At 35.2% G+C, this 17,084-nt stretch overlaps 1 non-coding gene across 1 annotated transcript; it reads left to right on the top strand.

Moving 5' to 3' along the window:
- Positions 1–1,958: 1,958 nt before the first annotated feature.
- On the top strand, positions 1,959–2,066 carry LOC130964760 (small nucleolar RNA R71). Its single transcript, XR_009080834.1, has one exon. It is a non-coding gene; the product is annotated as a small nucleolar RNA R71 (small nucleolar RNA).
- The last annotated feature ends 15,018 nt before the right edge of the window (positions 2,067–17,084 follow it).

The following is a 17,084-nucleotide window of genomic DNA, read 5'->3' as shown; positions in this document are numbered from 1 at the left end:
CGCCAGGTTCTTGCCCTTTCCTGGCGTTTAACGCCAGTCTGGTGCCCCTTTCTGGCGTTAAACGCCCAGAATGGTGCCAGACTGGGCGTTAAACGCCCACCTGCTAGCCTTACTGGCGTTTAAACGCCAGTAGGTTCTTCCTCCAGGGTGTGCTGTTTTTCTTCCTGTTTTTCATTCTGTTTTTGCTTTTTCAATTGATTTTGTGACTTCTCATGATCATCAACCTACAGAAAACATAAAATAACAAAGGAAAATGGATAAAATATAACATTGGGTTGCCTCCCAACAAGCGCTTCTTTATTGTCAGTAGCTTGACAGAGGGCTCTCATGGAGCCTCACAAATGCTCAGAGCAATGTTGGAACCTCCCAACACCAAACTTAGAGTTTGACTGTGGGGGCTCTGTTTGGCTCTGTTTTGAGAGAAGCTTTTCATGCTTCCTCTCCATGATGACAGAGGGATATCCTTGAGCCTTAAACACAAAAGATTCTTCATTCACTTGAATGATCAGTTCACCTCTATCAACATCAATCACAGCCTTTGCTGTGGCAAGGAAGGGTCTGCCAAGGATGATGGATTCATCCATGCACTTCCCAGTCTCTAAGACTATGAAATCAGCAGGGATGTAATGGTCTTCAATCTTCACCAAAACATCCTCTACAAGTCCATAAGCTTGTTTCTTTGAATTGTCTGCCATCTCTAGTGAGATTCTTGCAGCTTGTACCTCATAGATCCCTAGTTTCTCCATTACAGAGAGAGGCATGAGGTTTACACTTGACCCTAAGTCACACAGAGCCTTCTTGAAGGTCATGGTGCCTATGGTACAAGGTATTGAAAACTTCCCAGGATCTTGTCTCTTTTGAGGTAATTTCTGCCTAGACAAGGCATCCAGTTCTTTGGTGAGCAAAGGAGGTTCATCCTCCCAAGTCTCATTTCCAAATAACTTGTCATTTAGCTTCATGATTGCTCCAAGGTATTTAGCAACTTGCTCTTCAGTGACATACTCATCCTCTTCAGAGGAGGAATACTCATCAGAGCTCATGAATGGCAGAAGTAAGTCCAATGGAATCTCTATGGTCTCATTTTGAGCCTCAGATTCCCATGGTTCCTCATTAGGGAACTCATTGGAGGTTAGTGCACGCCCATTGAGGTCTTCCTCAGTGGCGTTCACTTCCTCTCCTTCCTCTCCAAATTCGGCCATGTTGATGGCCTTGCACTCTCCTTTTGGATTTTCTTCTGTATTGCTTGGGAGAGTACTAGGAGGGAGTTCAGTAATTCTCTTGCTCAGCTGACCCACTTGTGCCTCCAAGTTCCTAATGGAGGACCTTGTTTCAGTCATAAAACTTTGGGTGGTTTTGATTAGATCAGAGACCATGGTTGCTAAGTCAGAGGTATTCTGCTTAGAACTCTCTGTCTGTTGCTGAGAAGATGATGGAAAAGGCTTGCCATTGCTAAACCTGTTTCTTCCACCATTATTGTTGTTGAAACCTTGTTGAGGTCTCTGTTGATCTTTCCATGAGAGATTTGGGTGATTTCTCCATGAAGGATTATAGGTGTTTCCATAGGGTTCTCCCATGTAATTCACCTCTTCCATTGAAGGGTTCTCAAGATCATAAGCTTCTTCCTCAGATGAAGCTTCCTTAGTACTGCTTGGTGCATTTTGCATTCCAGACAGACTTTGAGAAATCATATTGACTTTTTGAGTCAATATCTTGTTCTGTGCCAGAATGCCATTCAGAATATCAATCTCAAGAACTCCTTTCTTCTGATTTGTCCCATTGTTCACAGGATTCCTTTCAGAAGTGTACATGAATTGGTTATTTGCAACCATTTCAATTAGTTCTTGAGCTTCTGCAGGCGTCTTCTTCAGATGAAGAGATCCTCCAGCAGAGCTATCCAAAGACATCTTGGATAGTTCAGAGAGACCATCATAGAAAATACCTATGATGCTTCATTCAGAAAGCATGTCAGAAGGACATTTTCTGATTAATTGTTTGTATCTTTCCCAAGCTTCATAGAGGGATTCTCCATCCTTCTGTCTGAAGGTTTGGACTTCCACTCTAAGCTTACTCAATTTTTGAGGTGGAAAGAACTTTGCCAAGAAGGCATTGACTAGCTTTTCCCATGAGTCCAAGCTTTCTTTAGGTTGTGAGTCCAACCATGTTCTAGCTCTGTCTCTTACAGCAAAAGGGAATAGCATAAGTCTGTAGACCTCAGGGTCAACCCCATTAGTCTTTACAGTGTCACAGATTTGCAAGAATTCAGCTAAGAACTGATGAGGATCTTCCAATGGAAGTCCATGGAACTTGCAATTCTGTTGCATTAAGAAACTAATTGAGGCTTAAGCTCAAAGTTGTTTGCTCCAATGGCAGGGATAGAGATGCTTCTCCCATAGAAGTCGGGAGTAAGTGCAGTAAAGTCACCCAGCACCTTCCTTGCATTATTGGCATTGTTGTTGTTTTCGGCTGCCATAGGTTCTTCTTCTTTGAAGATTTCTGTTAGGTCCTCTACAGAGAGTTGTGCCTTAGCTTCTCTTAGCTTTCGCTTCAAGGTCCTTTCAGGTTCAGGGTCAGCTTCAACAAGAATGCCTTTGTCTTTGTTCCTGCTCATATGAAAGAGAAGAGAACAAGAAAATATGGAATCCTCTATGTCACAGTATAGAGATTCCTTGAGGTGTCAGAGGAAAAGAAAAATAGAAGGCAGAAGTAGAAAATTCGAACTTATCAAAGAAGATGGAGTTCGAATTTTGCATTAAGGAATAGTGTTAGTCCATAAATAGAAGGATGTGAGAAGAAGGGAAGTAATTTTCGAAAATTAAGTAAAAGATTTTAAAAACATTTTGAAAAATACTAATTAATTTTTGAAAACCAAGAGTGGGAAAGAGATCAAGTGATTTTTGAAAAAGATTTTGAAATTAGAAATCAAAAAGATTTGATTGAAAACTATTTTGAAAAAGATATGGTTAAGAAGATATGATTGGTTTTTAAAAAGATGTGATTGAGAAGATATGATTTGAAAAACATTTTAAAAAGATTTGATTTTAAAAATTAATGACTTGGCTAACAAGAAAAGATATGATTCAAACATAAAACTTTTCTCAACAGAAAAGGTAACATAATTGAAATGTTGAATCAAATCATTAATTGTTAGCAAGTATCTTTGAAAATAGAAAGAAATTGATTTTGAAAAAGATTTGATTGAAAATATATGACTTGAAAAAGATTTAATTTTGAAAAGATTTTGAAAACTAAAAAAATTGATTTGAAAAACAAAATCTTCCCTCTTGTGCCATCCTGGCGTTAAACGCCCAGAATGGTGCACATTCTAGCGTTTAACGCCCAAAACTCTACCCTTTTGGGCGTTAAACGCCCAGCCAGGCACCCTGGCTGGCGTTTAAACGCCAATCTGTCTTCTTCACTGGGCATTTTTGAATGCCCAGCTTTTTCTGTATAATTCCTCTGCAGTATGTTCTGAATCTTCAATTCTCTGTATTATTGACTTGAAAAGACACAAATTAAAAATATTTTTGGATTTTTAATAATGAGGAATAATCAAAATGCAACTAAAATCAAATAACAATGCATGCAAGACACCAAACTTAGCAGTTTGTATACTATTGACACTAACAAAATGAGAATACACATGAGAAACACAAAACACTCAAGTCAAGAGAATTTAAAGATCAAAGCAAGGAAATCATCAAGAACATCTTGAAGATCACTTAAGACACATGAATGAATGCAAGAAGAACAGAAACATGCAATTGACACCATACTTAAAATGAGACACTAGACTTAAACAAGAAATATTTTTGGTTTTTATGATTTTGTAATTTTTTTGGTTTTTTTTTTCTTTTTTTTTCGAAAATTAAGTGAAAAGGAAAATAAAGGTATCAAAATTCTTAATGAGAATTCCAGGAATCATGCAATGTTAGTCTAAAGCTTCAGTCTAAAGGAATTAGACATGGCTAGCCAAGCTTCAGCAGGACATTGCATTCAAGAGCTAAATTGATGAGGATCAATCAGCTTTGGTGATGATAAGAACATCACCTTGAAACACTAGAATTCATTCTTAAGAACTCTGAAAAAAAATACCTAATCTAAGCAACAAGATGAACCGTCAGTTGTCCATACTCGAACAATCCCCGGCAATGGCGCCAAAAACTTGGTGTGCGAAATTGTGATCACAACATTTCACAACTCAAATAATCCCTAATAATGGCCCCAAAAACTTGGTGCTCAATACCATGGCATAAACACAACTTTGCACAACTAACCAGCAAGTGCACTGGGTCGTCCAAGTAATAAACCTTACGCGAGTAAGGGTCGATCCTACGGAGATTGTTGGTATGAAGCAAGCTATGGTCACCTTGTAAATCTTAGTCAGGCAGACTCAAATGGGTATAGATGATATATGAATAAAACATAAAGATAAAGATAGAGATACTTATGTATATCATTGGTGAGAGCTTCAGATAAGCGTATGAAGATGCTTGTCCCTTCCGTCTCTCTGCTTTCCTACTGTCTTCATCCAATCCTTCTTACTCTTTTCCATGGCAAGCTTATGCAAGGGTTTCACCGTTGTCAGTGGCTACCTCCCATCCTCTCAGTGGAAATGTTCAATGCACCCTGTCACGGCACGGCTATCCATCTGTCGGTTCTCGATCAGGCCGGAATAGAATCCAGTGATTCTTTTGCGTCTGTCACTAACGCCCCGCCCTCAGGAGTTTGAAGCACGTCACAGTCATTCAATCATTGAATCCTACTCAGAATACCATAGACAAGGTTAGACCTTCTGGATTCTCTTGAATGCCGCCATCAGTTCTTGCCTATACCACGAAGACTCTGATCTCACGGAATGGCTGGCTCGTTTGTCAGGCGAGCACTCGGTTGTCAGGCGATCAACCATGCATCATGTATCAGGAATCCAAGAGATATTCACCCAATCTAAGGAGAACAGAGGTGGTTGTCAGTCACACGTTCATAGGTGAGAATGATGATGAGTGTCACGGATCATCACATTCATCAAGTTGAAGAACAAGTGATATCTTGGACAAAGAACAAGCGAAATTGAATAGAAGAACAATAGTAATTGCATTAATACTCGAGGTACAGCAGAGCTCCACACCTTAATCTATGGTGTGTAGAAACTCCACCGTTGAAAATACATAAGAACAAGAGTGATCATTGGTTTCGGCCCCAGAGAGGGAACCAGAAGAACCAAGATCTGATCTAAGAACTAGATGTCCAAAGATGAAAATACAATAGTAAAAGGTCCTATTTATAGAGAACTAGTAGCTTAAGGTTTACAAAGATGAGTAAATGACATAAAAATCCACTTCTGGGCCCACTTGGTGTGTGCTTGGGCTGAGCAATGAAGCATTTTTCGTGTAGAGACTCTTCTTGGAGTTAAACGCCAGCTTTTATGCCAGTTTGGGCGTTTAACTCCCATTTTGGTGCCAGTTCCGGCGTTTAACGCTGGGAATTCTGAAGGTGACTTTGGACGCCGGTTTGGGCCATCAAATCTTGGGCAAAATATGGACTATCATATATTGCTGGAAAGCCCAGGATGTCTACTTTCCAACGCCGTTGAGAGCGCGCCAATTGGGCTTCTGTAGCTCCAGAAAATCCACTTCGAGTGCAGGGAGGTCAGAATCCAACAGCATCTGCAGTCCTTTTCAGTCTCTGAATCAGATTTTTGCTCAGGTCCCTCAATTTCAGCCAGAAAATACCTGAAATCACAGAATAACACACAAACTCATAGTAAAGTCCAGAAAAGTGAATTTTAACTAAAAAATAATAAAAATATACTAAAAACTCAACTAAATATACTAAAAACATACTAAAAACAATGCCAAAAAGCGTACAAATTATCCGCTCATCACCTTCTGAGTAGACTCGGGAACTGTTTTGATATCACGTATGACTTGTAGACGTAGTAGCGCGATGCGTTAGTTCTTTAAGACGTGATATATGTATATGGAAGGTGAAACGGTAGGTGTACCATGTTATAAGTTGTGGGTGTTTTGTTCCTTGCGAACGGACTTGCGGTCGTTAGGCTTATGATCGGTTATGGGGATTGAAAAGTGCCTGATGAGGTTGAGAAGTTGAAGCCTTGAGGCTGATATGAGATTAGTGTGCGGATGTTGAACACGTTGTTTTAACCCCATCATGTATTATACCCTTCGAAGCCTTGCTTTACTATCACATGATTGACCCATATCATCTTTTGTATTGAGCCTACCTTGTAATGTTGCTTTGCACTCACACTCCTACCTTTGTATCTTTATGCATACGACCATCCAAGTATTTGAAAACCGTATACATGTTTATATGTTGAGATATTTTTGCTTATTCCTTAAATGTGTTCAAGGGTGAACTATTATGAGATTTCTTTCATTTTGTACCAATTTTCTAGGACGAAAATTTTTATAAGGTGGGTAAAATGTAAGACCCAGAACTTTTGAAAAGTCTTTTTATGATCAAGTCTCAAATCATATAGTTATTTATAGCCTTAATTTCAGAAATTATTTTTATTAAGGCTAATTAAGGCAAGTTTTGATTTATTGAATTTGAGATGAATTATAATTATTATCCAATTTTAAAATTATTGGATTATTTTCTATATTTAAATCATATAATTGGTAGTTGTGAAATAAAAAGGATTTTTATATGATTTTGGACTAAATAATCAATATTTTAATATATTGATATTGCTATTTTGGAAAAACAGAGAGATTAATTATATTATTTCTAAATTTTGGATTTGGACATTTTATTGAAAATAAAGTGTGAAATTGATGAGCAAACAGTATTTTTATATACTATTATTGTTGAATTAGAATTTATTTCTAATTACTACATTATACCTATTTTTATGTAAAATTACTAAAATGCCCCTAACCCTAATTTTTGAAAAAAGAAAACGCTAGCCCCTCAAACCTATGCAGCCGCAGCTGCTGCCCTTCTCCTTTACCCTCATCATCACTCACCCACAAGCAAACCTAACGCAGACACAACTGAAACCCATAGCAGCGCCAAATCAAAGATGGGGAAATAGGGAAATAGGGCCGCAGGAGAAGGGAGGAGGAGAGGAAGGAGATTCGCGCCGGCGTGCTGGGCTCCACCGCCGACGTCGCGTCGTCGCTGTCACTAAAGCTTCGCACCACTGTCCAACCGCCGTGCCTCGCCGTCAGTTGCTGCTCATCCTCATCGCGAACAGAGGGAAGCGCGAGACCGAGAGGGAGAGAGAAAGCGTGGAGTCGGCGTCGCGCGGAGAGGGACTCGCCGCTCCTTCCCACTGCCATCGAGCTGCCATTGACGTGTGTCACCGCGGCTGAGGGTGTCGCCACCACCAAACCCGGGCCGAAGATGCTTCCACTGCACGTGAGAGGAAGAAGAGCGATGAGGCAGAACGCGTCCTCGCCGGAGCTCTTGAGCGCCGCCGTCGTTCGTGCCTCCTCCCGCCGCCAAATCTGCTCCCACTTCTGGGTTTTGGAATCTGACCCGGACGCCGCTGCCACCATCCGAGCTCGCTGCTGCTGATGATGGTAAGCCTAAACCGCCGCCAGCAAAAGGGGTTCAGGCCGCCGCAGGTGTCGCTGCCGGAGAAGGAAGCTGCATCTCTGTGATTCCGACCACCAGGAGTGGTTTTGTGACGTTAGGGACCACCGCTGGAGCTTCTGCCTACTGCTGCCGTCGCCGGAAAAGGTTGCCGGTAAGGGTTTTAATTGTGGTTTCTGTCCTTTTTGAATTCCGGGAATACTATAGTCGCCGCGTGTTGGTTTCAGATGTTGTGATCGGAATTTGTCGCCGCAGCCGCTTGAGGTGGCTGCCGGGCTGCTACCGAGCCAGCCCAGAGACCGCCACTGTTTCGGTTCAACCGTTCCTCCTTCGGTTCGGTAAACGTTTCGATTTGAAAGCCCTTTAGCTACTATTCTGTTATTTTACGCTGAGGTTTGTGGTGTTAATTACTATACGATTGAGTTTCGGTTGTTGTATGTTGCGATTAGAGTTGTTGAGACTGTTGCGAAAGTGGCTTGGAACCGAGGTTTTGGCTGCCGGGATTTTGATTGTTGATTTTGGGTCGAGGCGGAAAGGATTCTGTGACGCGTTTGGGCTATGGTTTTGCGTTTTGAGGTAGGGGCGCTTTCCAAAAACTATATTTTATGTGTCGGAATTATTACATATGGGTACTGATGTGAGATAATGTATTTGGTGATTGTATAAGTCTTATGTGATGTTGATTATCCTGGATGAATGTAATTATATGTTTGAATAGATTATTATTTGGTTCTGATGAACGAACTGTTGTGTGGTTTTGTGAAACATAATGCCGTCCAAGTTGATTCTTTAAAGATTTGAAATATGAGTTTAATCCGTTGAGGATTGGTTTGAATTGAGTCAATTATTTTGATGATGTGAAAGATAGAATACTCTTGAAATTTAGCCTGGGTTGCTTTAATTAATTTTGGTTTTGATAAATGATTTATTGCTGAACCGATTCTTTAAAGCTTTGGAGATGAGTTAAATCGATTGATATTGAGTTGATTTTGAAATGGTATCCTTGAGGTACGCCACTGAGGCGATTGTTGGATTTAGCTTGCTTTGAATTGATTTTCTGGTTTTGTGTTGTTGAAAAGGAATGAGGAACGGTTTAGTTGGGACCCGAACCGGGTGGCAAAAGTCCAAGTTTTAGGGGAGGTGCTGCCGAAATTTCTATAAACTCTTAGTCTTGTTTGAAAGGTTATTTAAAAAGGGTTGGATTTGAGAAATTGTATTATTTGATTTATTAAGAGAATATTTATGTTTTCAAGCTTAATTCATTTAGTGAACTTATGCGTTGAGTTCGGCTTATTTAGAAATGAACTATTTGTACAGTTTGAATCACTGAAGGAAAGAATGATGCTCTAATATTGATTTTTATATAAAAAGGAGCTTTTAGTGGTTTTAAAGGAAACCATACTTTTGATTGAGTAATTAAGTTTGAGGCATTTTGGAAGAGCTAGAAAAATGACTTCCAATAAAAAGAAACCTGAAAGTGGTTTGATTCAAATGAAACGGTTCCGTTTCAAATGAGTTGATTTTTGGACCGGGTTGGAACTTGCGATTTTGTATGGCCAATTTTATAGTAAATTCAGTTTTATAGTAAATTCAGTTTTATTTACTTCCCTAAAGACTTTGGACTCTGCCGAGAAACTTTTGTTATAAAATCCCATTGTTGGATGGGTGATTTTGAATGCTTTGAAATAAATCCTTAACTTGCCATGGTTTGAAAGTTTGGAAAGAGAATGCCGAGAGTGGCTCTGTTTTAAAAGGGGAACTCACTTTGAGTAAATTTGGCTTATGAGTTCGAGATGATTTGAGAAACGAGATTTCTAAAGCCAAGGCTGAAAAGAGTTGAAACTTGATTTCAAAGTGAAATGAATAGAGAAAATGATTTATGGCTTAAATGCCGATTTCATGAATTTGATGATTTTGAATGTGGAAGTGCTGTTTTGTTGTGAGCCAGAATGGCTGTGTATGATTATGAATATTGGCTGGTTCTGGATTGAACCGTGAGCCGAAATGGCTGTGTATGCTTTGAATATTGGCTGGTTCTGGACTGAACCGTGAGCCAAATGGCTGAGATGGATGTTGATCCACGGATGAGAATGAATGCATGTATATGCTGAATTATTGATAATTGTGATTTGCACTTCCACTATCTGAGATACGAGTTTCCCTAGGTAGTAGCAGTGGCTAGCCACCACGTGCTCCAGGTTGAGACTTGATACTCTGTTGACCCTATGTCGTAAGTGTGGCCGGGCACTGTGAAAGTCCTGGATGAGCTCGCCCCCGAAATATTCACCAGTGAGGGTGATGGATATGGATCATGTTTATGATCAAGTTTATGATGAGTATAACTCGAGTTGGGGATGCGCGACAGAGGGACAGTCCAATGGTTAGCTACCAGGACTTGTCGGGTTGGCTCTATAACCGACAGATGATATCATCAGCCACTAGGGACAGGCATGCATCATATGCATATATGTGATATTGTTTGGGTGTGCATATTGTACTTAGTTTGCCTATGTGATTAACTGCTAATTGTTCTACTTGCAATAACTGTTTGTTTGTGTTTGCATCTTCCTACTTGTGTTTGCATTTGGAACTCTGTTGGATTGTGGTGGATTGGTTGTTATTGGATTGTTTGGGCCTAGGGCCATGGTTGAATGAGATGGACCGATGGTTGATTTTGGTTTTGTGGTTTTGGTTTGGAATAAGATATGAAAGGCTAGTTTGGTTCAGTATAGATAAACCTTTTTGAAAGGCTTTGATGTTTTGAGAATTGAACGGTTCCTCTTTCAGAAAAGATTTCCGACTTTATTTTTATTGGAAACCGTTGTTTTTGAAAAGACGCATAAGACGGTTATTAATCACTGGTACAGTTTATCTTCATGTATCCTATTATAGTAATTCCCAAAAACCCTCTACTGAGAACCCTTTCGAGGATGATGTTCTCACCCCCTACATTTTTCCCCTTTCAGGATATGAGCGCTGAAGTCACGAAGAGCTTATTTAGTTGTTGTTGAAATGCTTTGTATTGCTGTAGCTTATTATTTATTGTACCCTCGCCTTTAACTTGATATATTTTGTAAGAGGGATAGTGATTGTATTGGTTAATGTTTGTAATATTATTTATATATATGTATGTATATATATGGATATACTCTTTATGAGTTTTTGTAAGTTGTATGATATCTATGGATGTACATTATCGAATGAAGTATCTTGGGAACGATATTGTGGTAAAAAGTTTTAAACAGGCTCATATTATAGTATTAAATAGAATAAGTGTCGTCGTAATGTCCGAGCTATCAGAGTAGCGCAGCCGGAAGCGTGAGCTTTGGTAGTTAGGGTGTTACAATATCAAATTAAATGTAAAAGTATATTAAAGATTATTAGTGATACTAAACTTTATTTGATAATAATTTGTTAGAGTAAGGTCAAAATTAATATTGTAATAGGAATAACAAACCATTATTGTTAATAATGAATAAATTCGTCCGTTCTTCACACAAATGAGTATAAAAATATAAGATGCTAGCAAGTTGGGTTTTGGTGCGAAACTAAAAAAATTACCAAAACCGTGAGTTGAACCCGGAAGTTCTAATCATTGAATTCAGCTGGGTGCTATTGCGGATGGTGAAATTGTTGAGTTCTTTTATCGAAATTTATATTATTATTATCTTAAATTTTGGTTGATGTTTTGATAGACAAGATCCAATATTTGTTATATCATGATATTTTTCTTCGATTCTAAAAATGAGTATTTTATTGAAGTAAAATATTTTTCTTCAGTTTTATGTTTATATCAAATTAAATGTAAAAGTATATTAAAGAGTATTAGTGATACTAAACTTTATTTGATAATAATTTGTTAGAGTAAGGTCAAAATTAATATTGTAATGGGAATAACTAACCATTATTGTTAACAATGAATAAATTCGTCCATTCTTCACACAAATGAGTATAAAAATATAAGACGCTAGCAAGTTGGGTTTTTGTGCGAAACTAAAAAATTTCCCGCAACTGTGAATTGAACCCGGAAGTTCTCATCATTGAATTCGGCTGGGTGCACAGCGGATGGTGAAATTGTTAAGTTATTTTATCGAAATTTATATTATTATTATCTTAAATTTAGGTTGATGTTTTGATAGACAAGTTCTAGTATTTGTTATATCATGATATTTTTCTTCGGTTCTAAACATGAGTATTTTATTGAAGTAAAATATTTTTCTTCAGTTTTATGTTTATATCAAATTAAATGTAAAAGCATATTAAACATTATTAGTGATGCTAAACCTTATTTGATAATAATTTGCTAGAGTAAGGTAAGGATTAATATTGTAATGGGAATAACTAACCATTACTGTTAACAATGAATAAATTCGTCCGTTCTTCACACAAATGAGTATAAAAATATAAGACGCCAGGAAGTTGGATTTTGGTGTGAAACTAAAAAATTTTCCGCAGTCGGGAGTTGAACGCGGAAGTTCTCATCATTGAAATCGCCTGAGTGCTACTGTGGATGGTGAAACCGTTGATTCCTTTTCTCGAAACTTATATTATTATCTTAAATTTTGGTTGATATTTTGATAGACAAGTTCCAGTAATTGTTATATCATGATATTTTTCTTCAATTCTAAAAATGAGTATTTTATTGAAGTAAAATATTTTTCTTCAGTTTTATGTTTATATCAAATTAAATGTAAAAGCATATTAAACATTATTAGTGATGCTAAACCTTATTTGATAATAATTTGCTAGAGTAAGGTCAAGATTAATATTGTAATGGGAATAACTAACCATTACTGTTAACAATGAATAAATTCGTCCGTTCTTCACACAAATGAGTATAAAAATATAAGACGCCAGGAAGTTGGATTTTGGTTTGAAACTAAAAAATTTTCCGCAGCAGGGAGTTGAACTCGGAAGTTCTCTTCATTGAGATCGCCTGAGTGCTTCTGCGGATGGTGAAACTATTGATTGTTTTTCTCGAAACTTATATTATTATTATCTTAAATTTTAGTTGATATTTTGATAGACAATTTCCAGTAATTGTTATATCATGATATTTTTCTTCAATTCTATAAATGAGTATTTTATTGAAGTAAAATATTTTTCTTCAGTTTTATGTTTATATCAAATTAAATGTAAAAGTATATTAAACATTAATAGTGATACTAAACCTTATTTCATAATAATTTGTTAGAGTAAGGTCAAAATTAATATTGTAATGGGAATAACTAACCATTATTGTTAACAATGAATAAATTCGTTTGTTCTTCACACAAATGAGTATAAAAATATAAGACGCTAGCGAGTTGGGTTTTTGTGCAAAACTAAAAAATTTCCCGCAACCGTGAATTGAACCCAGAAGTTCTCATCATTGAATTCGGCTGGGTGCACAGCGGATGCTGAAATTGTTAAGTTATTTTATCGAAATTTATATTATTATTATCTTAAATTTTGGTTGATGTTTTGATAGACAAGTTCCAGTATTTGTTATATCGTGATATTTTTCTTCAATTCTATAAATGGTTATTTTATTGAAGTAAAATATTTTTCTTCAGTTTTATGTTTATATCAAATTAAATGTAAAAGTATATTAAAGAGTATTAGTGATACTAAACTTTATTTGATAATAATTTGTTAGAGTAAGGTCAAAATTAATATTGTATTGGGAATAACTAACCATTATTGTTAACAATGAATAAATTCGTCCGTTCTTCACACAAATGAGTATAAAAATATAAGTCGCTAGCAAGTTGGGTTTTTGTGCGAAACTAAAAAATTTCCCGCAACCGTGAATTGAACCCGGAAGTTCTCATCATTGAATTCGGCTGGGTGCACAGCGGATGGTGAAATTGTTAAGTTATTTTATCGAAATTTATATTATTATTATCTTAAATTTAGGTTGATGTTTTGATAGACAAGTTCTAGTATTTGTTATATCATGATATTTTCTTCGGTTCTAAACATGAGTATTTTATTGAAGTAAAATATTTTTCTTCAGTTTTATGTTTATATCAAATTAAATGTAAAAGCATATTAAACATTATTAGTGATGCTAAACCTTATTTGATAATAATTTGCTAGAGTAAGGTAATGATTAATATTGTAATGGGAATAACTAACCATTACTGTTAACAATGAATAAATTCGTCCGTTCTTCACACAAATGAGTATAAAAATATAAGACGCCAGGAAGTTGGATTTTGGTGTGAAACTAAAAAATTTTCCGCAGTCGGGAGTTGAACGCGGAAGTTCTCATCATTAAAATCGCCTGAGTGCTACTGTGGATGGTGAAACCGTTGATTCCTTTTCTCGAAACTTATATTATTATTATCTTAAATTTTAGTTGATATTTTGATAGACAAGTTCCAGTAATTGTTATATCATGATATTTTTCTTCAATTCTAAAAATGAGTATTTTATTGAAGTAAAATATTTTTCTTCAGTTTTATGTTTATATCAAATTAAATGTAAAAGCATATTAAACATTATTAGTGATGCTAAACCTTATTTGATAATAATTTGCTAGAGTAAGGTCAAGATTAATATTGTAATGGGAATAACTAACCATTACTGTTAACAATGAATAAATTCGTCCGTTCTTCACACAAATGAGTATAAAAATATAAGACGCCAGGAAGTTGGATTTTGGTTTGAAACTAAAAAATTTTCCGCAGCAGGGAGTTGAACTCGGAAGTTCTCTTCATTGAGATCGCCTGAGTGCTTCTGCGGATGGTGAAACTATTGATTGTTTTTCTCGAAACTTATATTATTATTATCTTAAATTTTAGTTGATATTTTGATAGACAATTTCCAGTAATTGTTATATCATGATATTTTTCTTCAATTCTATAAATGAGTATTTTATTGAAGTAAAATATTTTTCTTCAGTTTTATGTTTATATCAAATTAAATGTAAAAGTATATTAAACATTAATAGTGATACTAAACCTTATTTCATAATAATTTGTTAGAGTAAGGTCAAAATTAATATTGTAATGGGAATAACTAACCATTATTGTTAACAATGAATAAATTCGTTTGTTCTTCACACAAATGAGTATAAAAATATAAGACGCTAGCGAGTTGGGTTTTTGTGCAAAACTAAAAAATTTCCCGCAACCGTGAATTGAACCCAGAAGTTCTCATCATTGAATTCGGCTGGGTGCACAGCGGATGCTGAAATTGTTAAGTTATTTTATCGAAATTTATATTATTATTATCTTAAATTTTGGTTGATGTTTTGATAGACAAGTTCCAGTATTTGTTATATCGTGATATTTTTCTTCAATTCTATAAATGGTTATTTTATTGAAGTAAAATATTTTTCTTCAGTTTTATGTTTATATCAAATTAAATGTAAAAGTATATTAAAGAGTATTAGTGATACTAAACTTTATTTGATAATAATTTGTTAGAGTAAGGTCAAAATTAATATTGTATTGGGAATAACTAACCATTATTGTTAACAATGAATAAATTCGTCCGTTCTTCACACAAATGAGTATAAAAATATAAGTCGCTAGCAAGTTGGGTTTTTGTGCGAAACTAAAAATTTCCCGCAACCGTGAATTGAACCCGGAAGTTCTCATCATTGAATTCGGCTGGGTGCACAGCGGATGGTGAAATTGTTAAGTTATTTTATCGAAATTTATATTATTATTATCTTAAATTTAGGTTGATGTTTTGATAGACAAGTTCTAGTATTTGTTATATCATGATATTTTTCTTCGGTTCTAAACATGAGTATTTTATTGAAGTAAAATATTTTTCTTCAGTTTTATGTTTATATCAAATTAAATGTAAAAGCATATTAAACATTATTAGTGATGCTAAACCTTATTTGATAATAATTTGCTAGAGTAAGGTAATGATTAATATTGTAATGGGAATAACTAACCATTACTGTTAACAATGAATAAATTCGTCCGTTCTTCACACAAATGAGTATAAAAATATAAGACGCCAGGAAGTTGGATTTTGGTGTGAAACTAAAAAATTTTCCGCAGTCGGGAGTTGAACGCGGAAGTTCTCATCATTAAAATCGCCTGAGTGCTACTGTGGATGGTGAAACCGTTGATTCCTTTTCTCGAAACTTATATTATTATTATCTTAAATTTTAGTTGATATTTTGATAGACAAGTTCCAGTAATTGTTATATCATGATATTTTTCTTCAATTCTAAAAATGAGTATTTTATTGAAGTAAAATATTTTTCTTCAGTTTTATGTTTATATCAAATTAAATGTAAAAGCATATTAAACATTATTAGTGATGCTAAACCTTATTTGATAATAATTTGCTAGAGTAAGGTCAAGATTAATATTGTAATGGGAATAACTAACCATTACTGTTAACAATGAATAAATTCGTCCGTTCTTCACACAAATGAGTATAAAAATATAAGACGCCAGGAAGTTGGATTTTGGTTTGAAAATAAAAAATTTTCCGCAGCAGGGAGTTGAACTCGGAAGTTCTCTTCATTGAGATCGCCTGAGTGCTTCTGCGGATGGTGAAACTATTGATTGTTTTTCTCGAAACTTATATTATTATTATCTTAAATTTTAGTTGATATTTTGATAGACAATTTCCAGTAATTGTTATATCATGATATTTTTCTTCAATTCTATAAATGAGTATTTTATTGAAGTAAAATATTTTTCTTCAGTTTTATGTTTATATCAAATTAAATGTAAAAGTATATTAAACATTAATAGTGATACTAAACCTTATTTCATAATAATTTGTTAGAGTAAGGTCAAAATTAATATTGTAATGGGAATAACTAACCATTATTGTTAACAATGAATAAATTCGTTTGTTCTTCACACAAATGAGTATAAAAATATAAGACGCTAGCGAGTTGGGTTTTTGTGCAAAACTAAAAAATTTCCCGCAACCGTGAATTGAACCCAGAAGTTCTCATCATTGAATTCGGCTGGGTGCACAGCGGATGCTGAAATTGTTAAGTTATTTTATCGAAATTTATATTATTATTATCTTAAATTTTGGTTGATGTTTTGATAGACAAGTTCCAGTATTTGTTATATCGTGATATTTTTCTTCAATTCTATAAATGGTTATTTTATTGAAGTAAAATATTTTTCTTCAGTTTTATGTTTATATCAAATTAAATGTAAAAGTATATTAAAGAGTATTAGTGATACTAAACTTTATTTGATAATAATTTGTTAGAGTAAGGTCAAAATTAATATTGTATTGGGAATAACTAACCATTATTGTTAACAATGAATAAATTCGTCCGTTCTTCACACAAATGAGTATAAAAATATAAGTCGCTAGCAAGTTGGGTTTTTGTGCGAAACTAAAAATTTCCCGCAACCGTGAATTGAACCCGGAAGTTCTCATCATTGAATTCGGCTGGGTGCACAGCGGATGGTGAAATTGTTAAGTTATTTTATCGAAATTTATATTATTATTATCTTAAATTTAGGTTGATGTTTTGATAGACAAGTTCTAGTATTTGTTATATCATGATATTTTTCTTCGGTTCTAAACATGAGTAT

The sequence above is a fragment of the Arachis stenosperma genome, chromosome 2 (genome assembly GCF_014773155.1).
Source record: "Arachis stenosperma cultivar V10309 chromosome 2, arast.V10309.gnm1.PFL2, whole genome shotgun sequence".
Classification (NCBI taxonomy): Eukaryota; Viridiplantae; Streptophyta; class Magnoliopsida; order Fabales; family Fabaceae; genus Arachis; species Arachis stenosperma.
Note: the sequence above shows the minus strand (reverse complement) of the source record. Positions and strands in the feature narration are given on the sequence as shown.